This window comes from Fukomys damarensis, unplaced genomic scaffold, assembly GCF_012274545.1.
Source record: "Fukomys damarensis isolate Sample0158 unplaced genomic scaffold, DMR_v1.0_HiC HiC_scaffold_14, whole genome shotgun sequence".
NCBI lineage: Eukaryota > Metazoa > Chordata > Mammalia > Rodentia > Bathyergidae > Fukomys > Fukomys damarensis.
In genome coordinates this window covers 56,895,113-56,904,995 of record NW_022900926.1, presented here as the reverse complement: position 1 = coordinate 56,904,995, position 9,883 = coordinate 56,895,113, and the positions used below count along the sequence as shown (strand labels likewise).

Here is a 9,883-nt window from a genome sequence, read left to right as displayed (position 1 = left end):
AACATTTATACCTTCACATGAGCATGAGAAAGTTTTTTCACTTCAGAGTCATATCCAAGATTCAGACAAAGGCTTAACCATCTTAAGATGCTACTCTTTTGTTGTGTGGTATATGCCTCTATAATTGTCAGATCTAAGAAAAGAGAATTTGAGTTCCTTCCAATAACAATTAAACTTTTTTGCCCCAGAGATTACATACCAAAATTTTATTTCAAATTTAAAGTGTTATAAAAGGAATATGTCAATATGTCCATGTCTAACTTCAGAAGACTGGGTAAGTGCAATTCTTCCATATGTTGAGATGAAGAAAAGAACCTGAAATGTTGATGATGAGTAGCAGTGTTACAGAGATGGGAATTTAAGCATAGAGCATTAAGCAACATTGTCCAAACTAGGGCATAATAATATACCTGACTTTTCATCTTTTTCTGAAAAGCCTTTACAAATGCCTTCTTAAAGGCATCACCATACTCGGGCATACAAAACAAATTTGAGAATGCAATTAAATACAAAGAAGGAAGAATCATGTAATTTCAGAGAAAAATGCCTGACAAATGAGAATTGCTACAAATAATAGGATATGAGCAGTTCTTGAAAGGAGAGTGAAGGAGAAAGATAACACAACTATCATATATAGATATCAACAAAAGTATTGTATTTTTAAAATGAACTTTCTTAAGTTGTCCATAAAAGTATCAAATGTTACATGTTGAAAAGATTGGCTCATCTGTATTTTTTCTGTCAATTCCTTTAATATAAAGATTACAAAGAAAGATGACAAATGACAGGGTTAATAGGATAGTTCCATTCTCACTTTAGGATAGAAAGTCTAAAAGGGTCTATTAATAAAATCTCTGTTATGACCTATAGATCTATTTCCTTGCTCAGTAGGGTTAGTTAAAAAATTAAAAATTATCAGAAATGTGGATAAGCTTAGAGAGAAATGGGAAGAAAACTATCAAGAAAGCCATTAAACATACTGTCACTGATCTAGCCTAGCAAAGTTGGCTTCTATTAAATGGCAGCTGTGTCTGATTAAAAAATTATGACTCCCCTCAGAAATCATAAGGGTCATTAAAAACCAAGTCATAAAATCCTCTGCTCCCTAAAGGCACACTGTCAGAGAACACTTCTGATTTTCTTACTGTAATTTAGGTTTAACTACCATCATACCCAATATGTATTTAAAAAATTTTAAAAAATTTGTCATTTTATTCTCTCCACACCTACCTCAAATTGTTAATTACATTAAATTAATATTTGAAAAATATAAATGATCTAATTATAAATCTACTCTGATACTTTGTTACTTCAGAAAATTCTTTTTTTAGGTCCAGTTATGAATTTTCAACCAATGTATTTCTAATTTGAATTTTCTTATATCTTTATCTTTGTAGGTTAAAGAGATATGATTTAAAAAAGAACACAACCAGGAGGAAAACAAGATTTTACAATTCTTAGATTTACCAAATGTTAAACATAAAAATGTGATAGATATATTCTTAATCCAAATTTATAGTGTTAATGAAAATGCGTGTGTGTGTTTTATTCGAAGGAGATTATTAATGTTGCTGTTTTTGTTTCTGTCTAACTCTTCTACCAAAGGTTGTATTTATCTAATTCTAGTTGTAGTAAAGACTGACAATTGGGTACAATTTTCCAGGTAATTTACTGAAATGCAACAATGTAATTAGTGTAATAGTTCAGAAAGTCCATCATTTCACTGTCAGTGCAGAGTTTCTAAATTGCATTATCATTGTTAAAATTCAAATTTACAGGTTTTTACTTCAATCTGAACTTCTCGGAAGAATAGAAACACTAGTAGAACCATGCTTCAGTGTCCCAATAATTTTTTTTGAGCTCATCTTTGCTCTTTACGACAGCAACTAAAGTACGTCTTTTTATGGGAATTTGTTCTACTGACATCAAGTGCTTAGGAATGCTTTCCTAACTATTTTGTCTGTGAATTATCACATCTAGTGTGTCTTGAATTTTAAAATAAAATGTTATATATAAGATATGTATAAACTTAATGTAAAATGTATAAATACTATAATTATAAATATTCACATATGAATAATATATGTATATAATTCTAAATGTATTCATAAAGTATGTATTTGAATATGAAAATACTCTCTACAATCCTTGGATGTTATAGATTTTCTAAGCTTATTATTTTCTATGCCACATAGTATCTGTTTGTTCTCTAGTTCAATTTATAGGAACTATAAACTGTGTTTATATTAAACATTTGCTGAGTTTATTAACTATCTATATTTATATCATTTATATCTGTCTATATCTAATTGTACTTCTCAATTCTATCCTGAGAGCAAAATTTCTACTTAAATTTTTAATGCAAATCCTGTCTATGTTAATATTTATTACTGGAACTTATCTAGCTTTCTACTGATACAGCTTTCTTAAATTACAGATATGTGGCTTGCACTGAGCATTTCAGAAATTGTGGAATCTTTCCTTCTTAGGAAGATAAGCAAATGTTTGCTGATTTTTTTTCTCAGAATAATTATTATGACTTAGTAGAGGGAGTGTTGCAGATATTTATAAAAGCTGATTCTATCTTATTCTTACTTTAATCAGTCATGTTTACTGAGGTGAGTCTCTTAAATAACTTGACCTTTATATAATCAGAAAAATAAACTAAGTGAAATCAATATGACTTTCATTCCTGAAATTTTTCAGTGCTATAGCTGCAGTTCAGAAAAGCTTGAAGAGAATTTTCTTTCAAATTATGTATCATGAAAAATTGTTTTAATATTAATCTTTAATTATCATTTAGTAATCATTTACTATGTACCAAAGATCTAAACAGACTTAGTCATAATGAGAAAATTCACAATGTGAAATAGGAAGAAAAGGGCTAAAGGTGTAGGGAAAGTGGGAAGGGTAGGGGAAAGATAAGGGAAAGAAAAAAATAGGGGAAAATGAAAAAATGGAAATAAAATGTTTGTAAATGGGGAGGAGAGGAGGGGTTGAATGCAACTGTACTGTACACCTAAAATGTATCAATAAACTCAAAGGAAAAAATAAATAAACAGACCTAGTCAAAGACAAGGTACAAACAGCAAGTAAATATATAAAAAGACATTCAGTATGCCACTAAAGACTTATTAAAATGGCCCAAATCCAAAACTTTGATAGTATCAAATAGTGGACAGTATATGTAAGAAGAATTCTCTCATTGTTGCTATGGGATGACAAAATAGTATAGCAATTGTGACCATAATCTTGATATGTCAATTTCATTGGAACATTGAAACATTGAATTTATTGGACTAGTAAAGTGCCTTCCTGGGTATGTCAGGTTGGCCAGAGGTATGGCCTGAGGACTGTATATGATCACCTGTCTTGCCACCCCCACAGCCGTGATGTTTCTGGATCAGAGTCAGCCAATGACCAACTGAATCCCAAATCTGTGAGCCAAATTTAACCTCTCATCTTTAAGTTGTGTTTGTTACTATGTCCAGCCACAGGAAACCTTACTAATATAGAAAATTGTTACCAGAGAAACAAGACCATTGTAGTGACTGTACCTCACCATGTGTTTAGAAGGTGTTGAACTGATTTAATGGGAGAGTTTAAAAATGTACACTAATGAAGCCTTTGAATATTATAAGCAGAGCCTCATGGATGAATTTGGTTGGTGCTTAGAAGACCAGAATGCTGTTAGCAACGATGACAGTAAAGGTCAAGCTCAGGAAGTTTCAGATGGAAATGAGGATTCCATTGCTAGTTGTACTGGAGTCCATGTGTTTCACACTCTGAACAAAATTTTACTACATTTTGTCCATATTCTAGTCTGAGATTAATGGCAGGGGACTGATGACTGTGAGAAGAACTTTCAAGACAGCCCACCATTCAGGCTGTGACATGGATTCTACAGACTGCTTTTGTGGGCAAATGTTGACAAGACAATTTGAAAACCTTAAATTTAATCTAAAAGAAATCCTATGTTAAGATGGGGCCCAAAATGATGTGGTTACTAAAGCTCTTGGTACCATTGAAAAAGAAAGAAGCATAGTGGTACCTCTGTCCACAAACTTAATTCATTCCATGATTCTGGAAAAGATGACCAGAGTCATGTTCATCAGCTGGTGCAGAGTTCATGAACAAAATTTGAAAACCTTAAATTTAATCTAAAAGAAATCCTATGTTAAGATGGGGCCCAAAATGATGTGGTTACTAAAGCTCTTGGTACCATTGAAAAAGAAAGAAGCATAGTGGTACCTCTGTCCACAAACTTAATTCATTCCATGATTCTGGAAAAGATGACCAGAGTCATGTTCATCAGCTGGTGCAGAGTTCATGAACAAAAACAAAATTTCACTGAACTCTTTTGTTTGCAACTGAAATTGTTCACAAATAAAAGTGTTCATGAAATGATGTACCACTTTACTTCTTATGGAAACATTAAGAAAAATGAATTGAGGACATCTTATAAATCAGCAAGATCCCAACCACTGTAGACCCAAATGTGCAAATGTTAAATTTTTCATTTAAGGAGAAATACCCAGAGACCTCTACTCAAGAAGAGCCTCCTAAGCAACACCTCAGATGGGATTAATATCCAGAATATTAAACAACTAAAAACATAGACCCCTCCCAATAAAAGACCCAATGAAAAAAAAGAGACAATTGAGATAAATGGACATTTCTAAAAGAAGAATTACAGATGATCAATAGGTATATGAAATAATGCTTAGCATGTTTGACTATTACAGAAACGCAAAACAAAATAACACTGTGATTTCCTCTTACTCCAGTAAGAATGGCTATCATCAAGGACTCAAAACACAACAAATGTAGGTAAAGATATGTGGAAAAAATAAATGTCTACTTTGTCGGTGGGAATATAAACTAGTACAACCATTATGGATGTCAGTGTAAAGATTGCTCAAAAAACTAAAAATAGAAATCCACTTGACATGGTTCTTCCTCTTCTGGGTATCTTCTCAAAACAGTTAAAGTCATAATATTACAGTGATGCATGAATCATGTTTATAGAAGCACAATTCATAGTAACTAGATTATGGAAGTAGCCTGTATGCCTATAAACAGATTAATAGACAAAGAAATGTGGACTCAGTACTATTCAGTCATTTGGAGGTATAAATTGGAGTCATACCTATGAAAATGGCTGAATCATAAGATCATAATACTAAGTGAAACAAACTGAACACAGAAATCTAAATATCACTTGGCTGCCCTAACATGGAAAATAAATATAAATGATAAATTATTACTAATGAATGTACATAACATTTTAAACGAGATAAAATAGAAATAATGTGAAGAGAAAAATAAAAGAGATGTGATACGAAAGAAGGTAGACTCTTGTGGAAATGGGAAGAGGCTCTGAGATAGGGAAGTTAAAATAGTCAGTGTAATATGTATATGTATCAATTCTCCAGACAAATGTCTTTTCATATAGTACAAACACAAAGCAACAAAAGGAAATTTAAACCTAAACTTCTTAAAGTGAATAAAAGTTAGTAAGAATTTTTGCTATAATTTTCCACTTCTAGAAAGCACTTTGAATTTTGCATTGATACTATATTAATTTTGTAATAATATGGATCTAATAGCCTTTGTATATCTCTGTTTTCAAAACCAGCAGTAAATTGCAAAAATGATCTTAAAGGAGTAAGGAATGTTGCTATATCAAATTATTATCCAAGAAACTGTTAATACTGCTAGTGTATAGAAGAAATTGTTTGGAAACACTCTGATTTTAAAAATAGATCACTTTACACTTTAGTATTAATGTGTTACTGATATTTGATCACATTAGAAAGGTAAATAGAAATATACCTTTTTGCTTATTGCTTGAAGCATTACAGTAATAAAGTTTTTAAATTTTAATTTTTCAGTTAATACAAGAGGTCATACTTAAATCATGTTATGAATGAATGAGCAAATAAGGAAATTGGGGAGGATGACAAGTGAAACAATTTAGTCTAATGACATTTTTCTTTTTATATATTAAAATATAAGGGAAAAATCAATAAATATTGACTTAATTTCAAGTTTTCGAACCACTATAGCCAGAGACTGCCGAAAGTTTATTTTCTACCTTCCCTTCATGTGCTACCAACTCTGTCACTGATAAATTCTGTCTTCTGGTCCTATCTTCCTGTTGCCTCTAAGTATGTTTTATTAGAATTTAGTCTTTGTGTGAGCTCATAGAATCAATCTTGAGTGCTGAGTCTACATTTCAAAGCGCAGATCATATGTTCTCTCTAAGTATGTTCTGTGTAGTGTTGCCAGGTGCTACTACAGAACCTTTCCTTTCTTACCTGCACGTTCCTTACCTGACATGTGCTGTACTTTAAGCTCTACGAAATATTCATTGGATCAGAGCTATATTCAGCTGCTTTTGACAATAAGAATTGTATTTAAATTGCTCTTTGGCAGAGAATGTCTTCATTTGTTCAACAATGTTTGTTTATTTTGCTTTATATCGTAGAAAAGAAAACAGATGTTCTCTGCAGTAAAAGGGATAAAACTCTAGTAATGAGTAAAGAAATAAACATATGATGAGATCTGCTATAAAATGCTATAAAAGGTACAATGATAAAGAATAAAGTGTGATATATCTTTAAATAAAATAGAGAAAACTTCTATGACAAAGAATTGTTAGCTGAGTCCTGAAGGGAAAAAAGTGAGTGAAAAGATGTAGACAGAATGGCGTCCCAAAAAGAAGAAATTGCTTATAGAAGACCCTAAAGTTGGAAAACCATTGGCATGTATTAAGGCATTAGAGGAACAGAATGAATCTGAATTTCTGATAAATTGTAGACAAGAGTATAAATAGACACAATAAAGTAGGAGGCCTACGAATAGACAAATCCATATTAAGAATTTGATCCAGAGTGTTCAGAGAAGGCATTGAGAGAATGTTTTTAACAGTTTTTAGTTTTTGGAAAGACTATCTTTTTTTCTGCTGTGTAGAGAATAAATTGGAGGGAAGCAGGGAGCTTCGTACTGAAGTTAGAACAATTCTCTAGGTGAGCAATATTGATAAATTTAATGGGAACACATAAGAGGAAGAGCATAGCAGATTCAGGAAATTTAAAACAGAATGATAAGGTGTTCTGGTAGATTGGATGCAAGGACGATGAAAAGAGGAAAAATGATGGAGAACAATAACAAATATAGATGGCAATGGCATTTATTGAGATGGAGGAAAGATAGAAAAACTTATGTTTACTGGATAAGAATTTCTTAAAATATATTTTGTGATGAGACTGGCACCTTTAAGTAGAAATATCGAAAATGAAGAAAGTTATTACAGATGATATTTAAACTTTGGGACCTGCTATGGGCATCTGAGGAGACTCCTGAAAAGAAATAGGATATATAACAACCCAGCCTGATAAAAATTTGAATTAGCAAACTGCAGAAGGAGCTTATACGAATAAAAACAAAGGCCAAAATGTGAAATGGAAAACAAGAAGACATGATGAGTTGATTTAATTGCCCACAGCTAAGATTTGGACTAATAGGGAGTCAGGATAGTATCTATAGAAACTGACAGAAATCACAGGGATGGGATAGATGAAATTTTATAGAAATACCACAAGGTAATTTGTCGTTGAAAATCAATTCAGTGAATAGAAGCAACCAATATACCTTTCTGAAAGTCTTGGGTAAATAAATTGTAAGGTATCTGGAAAATGGACTATTATTAAACAATAACGTAATCAACCGCCAAGCCATGGAAGAAACCTAATTGAACAATATTTTATGAAAGAAACAATCTTACCAGGTCATATATGACATGTTCCCAAATATATGACTTTCTGGAAAAGCAAGAGTATGAGGAAATTGACAAAATATCAATGGTTTCCAAGGGTTAGGGACAAAAGAAGCATGAATGCACACAGGCTTTTTTAGGGCATTGAAACTATTTTAATCATACTACAATGAAGGACATTTGTCGTTATGCATTTGTCCAAACTTTCAACAAATGTACAACAACAAAAGTAAACCTAACGCAAACTTTTACCTGAGTAATAGCGATACGTCAATGTAGGCTCATTAACTAATACATACATCACGATTGTGAGCCATGTAGATAATGGGAAAACTATGCATTTGCTGGTGAAGGAACATATGGGAACTTGCTGTACCTTCTCTTCAATTTTGATGTGAACCTAAAATTGTTTTAGCTGAGGATTTAGCTCAGTGTTGCTGCGGCCTGACTCGCAAATGCAAGGACCTGACTTCGAACCCCGGTACCTAAATAAATAAATAAATAAATAAAGGCATTAAAATTAATATGTAGTTAGCAAACTTCTTGTTAGCTTTAATTTTTATAAAGAAAGGATATGCAATTTAAGGGGGGTTAGTATGGAATATAGATGAACACATTGATTAAATGTTAAGAAAAATCGAGTACAGTTGAAAAGAATGATATAGAAAATGAAAGAACTTCACATACTTTTAAAATTGTAAAGAAAAAGATTACAAGAATATTTTCAAGAAGTGTTCTTAACAATAGCAAAATTATTTCTCAATCGGTAATTTTATTTATTTATTTTAATCTGGAAACAATAGAAAACAGTAATGCTTTATTTTGGTATTATAGCCACATCCTATGCTGAGCTCACTTATTGGCTCTTGAGCGATCTTTACCTTTCTTTTAAAAGTTATTTTGGAGTGATTCTTCTCTTTAAAATTTTTCCTAGATCTTTTCTCACAGACCAGTGCATAAGTTTATGAATCTATGAATTGCAACATGCGGTTTCTTATTTAACAACCAAATCATGCGCAAAGTTATGATTATTTTTATGTAATAAGGGAATTAATTCTTGTAAAGATGTTCATTTTTTTCAGTTATATAGACCATGAATTTGTACGTTATGATGCCTGATAGACCTACAATACACTTCTATGTTGAATTCTTCACTTTAAGAGTCATACCTAGGAAACACTTTTATATAATGTGGGATGGAAAATAACTCCAGTAGATCCGAAACTGATTGTGTCCTGTAGTAAGTAGGGTTGGCAATTTCTGCCTCCAAATATCACATGAAGATTCTAGATTGACCGTCAGAACTTTGACATTGTATTCACTTCTGCTGGATCTTTATTGGTACATATATACAAAAAGTTTAAAAAGCGTGTGGAAACAAGCCAGCAAAATATTCTGCTGCACAATTATTCAGATAATCTTTATTATGTGATTAGGAAGTATATGCGATTGTCTATAACATTTCTATCTAAAAAGATTTATACAGTCAAATAACATCACTTTTGTTTACACAACAAACCCCATCCTGTCCAACATAGATCCACATCTGGCTCATTTCAAAACTAGTGAGCTATGCTACAGCAGCAGGAGCAGAGAAGAGAGGAGTAAACATAGTTAGAATTGGAAATTCTCGAGGATAAAGTGATAATAATTTCTTCTGATGAATTTTGAATTTCCCTTTTTGAAGCATGAGGTAGAAATTGATTTGTCACTCTCAGGGTCCTTATATAGGCCACTAGAAGAATTTAGTCAGAAAATGTTCAAAGTAAAAATTTATCCAATTGAATGATTAAATTTCTGAGGAAGATGACATTTTTTGGAGGAAATCAAAAGGTTAAAGAATAAGGAATTTCTGGGCCAGGGATTTAGTTTGTGGTGCTGCTGCCTGCCTAGCAAGTGCAAGGTCCCAAGTTCGTTCCCAAGTATCCCTCCAAAAAAGTAATGGGTTTCAACTCATAAAGAATAAAGCAAAGAACTATAATATATAATTTTATTTAATTACATACATATTGAAATGTGTAGGTAGAAGTGTAATATTTGAATTAAATGTTTGAAGCAAATTGGAGTAAATAATTATATATATATAATATATATATAATATAT

At 31.9% G+C, this 9,883-nt stretch overlaps 1 long non-coding RNA gene across 1 annotated transcript in view; it reads left to right on the top strand.

The window, feature by feature from the left end:
- The first annotated feature begins 3,308 nt into the window (after nt 1-3,308).
- Nucleotides 3,309-9,883, top strand: part of LOC117285998 — a 29,358-nt gene continuing 22,783 nt past the window's right edge. The window contains exon 1 of the long non-coding RNA XR_004517108.1: nt 3,309-3,439. This is a non-coding gene — a long non-coding RNA (uncharacterized LOC117285998). The remainder of the gene's footprint in view (nt 3,440-9,883) is intronic.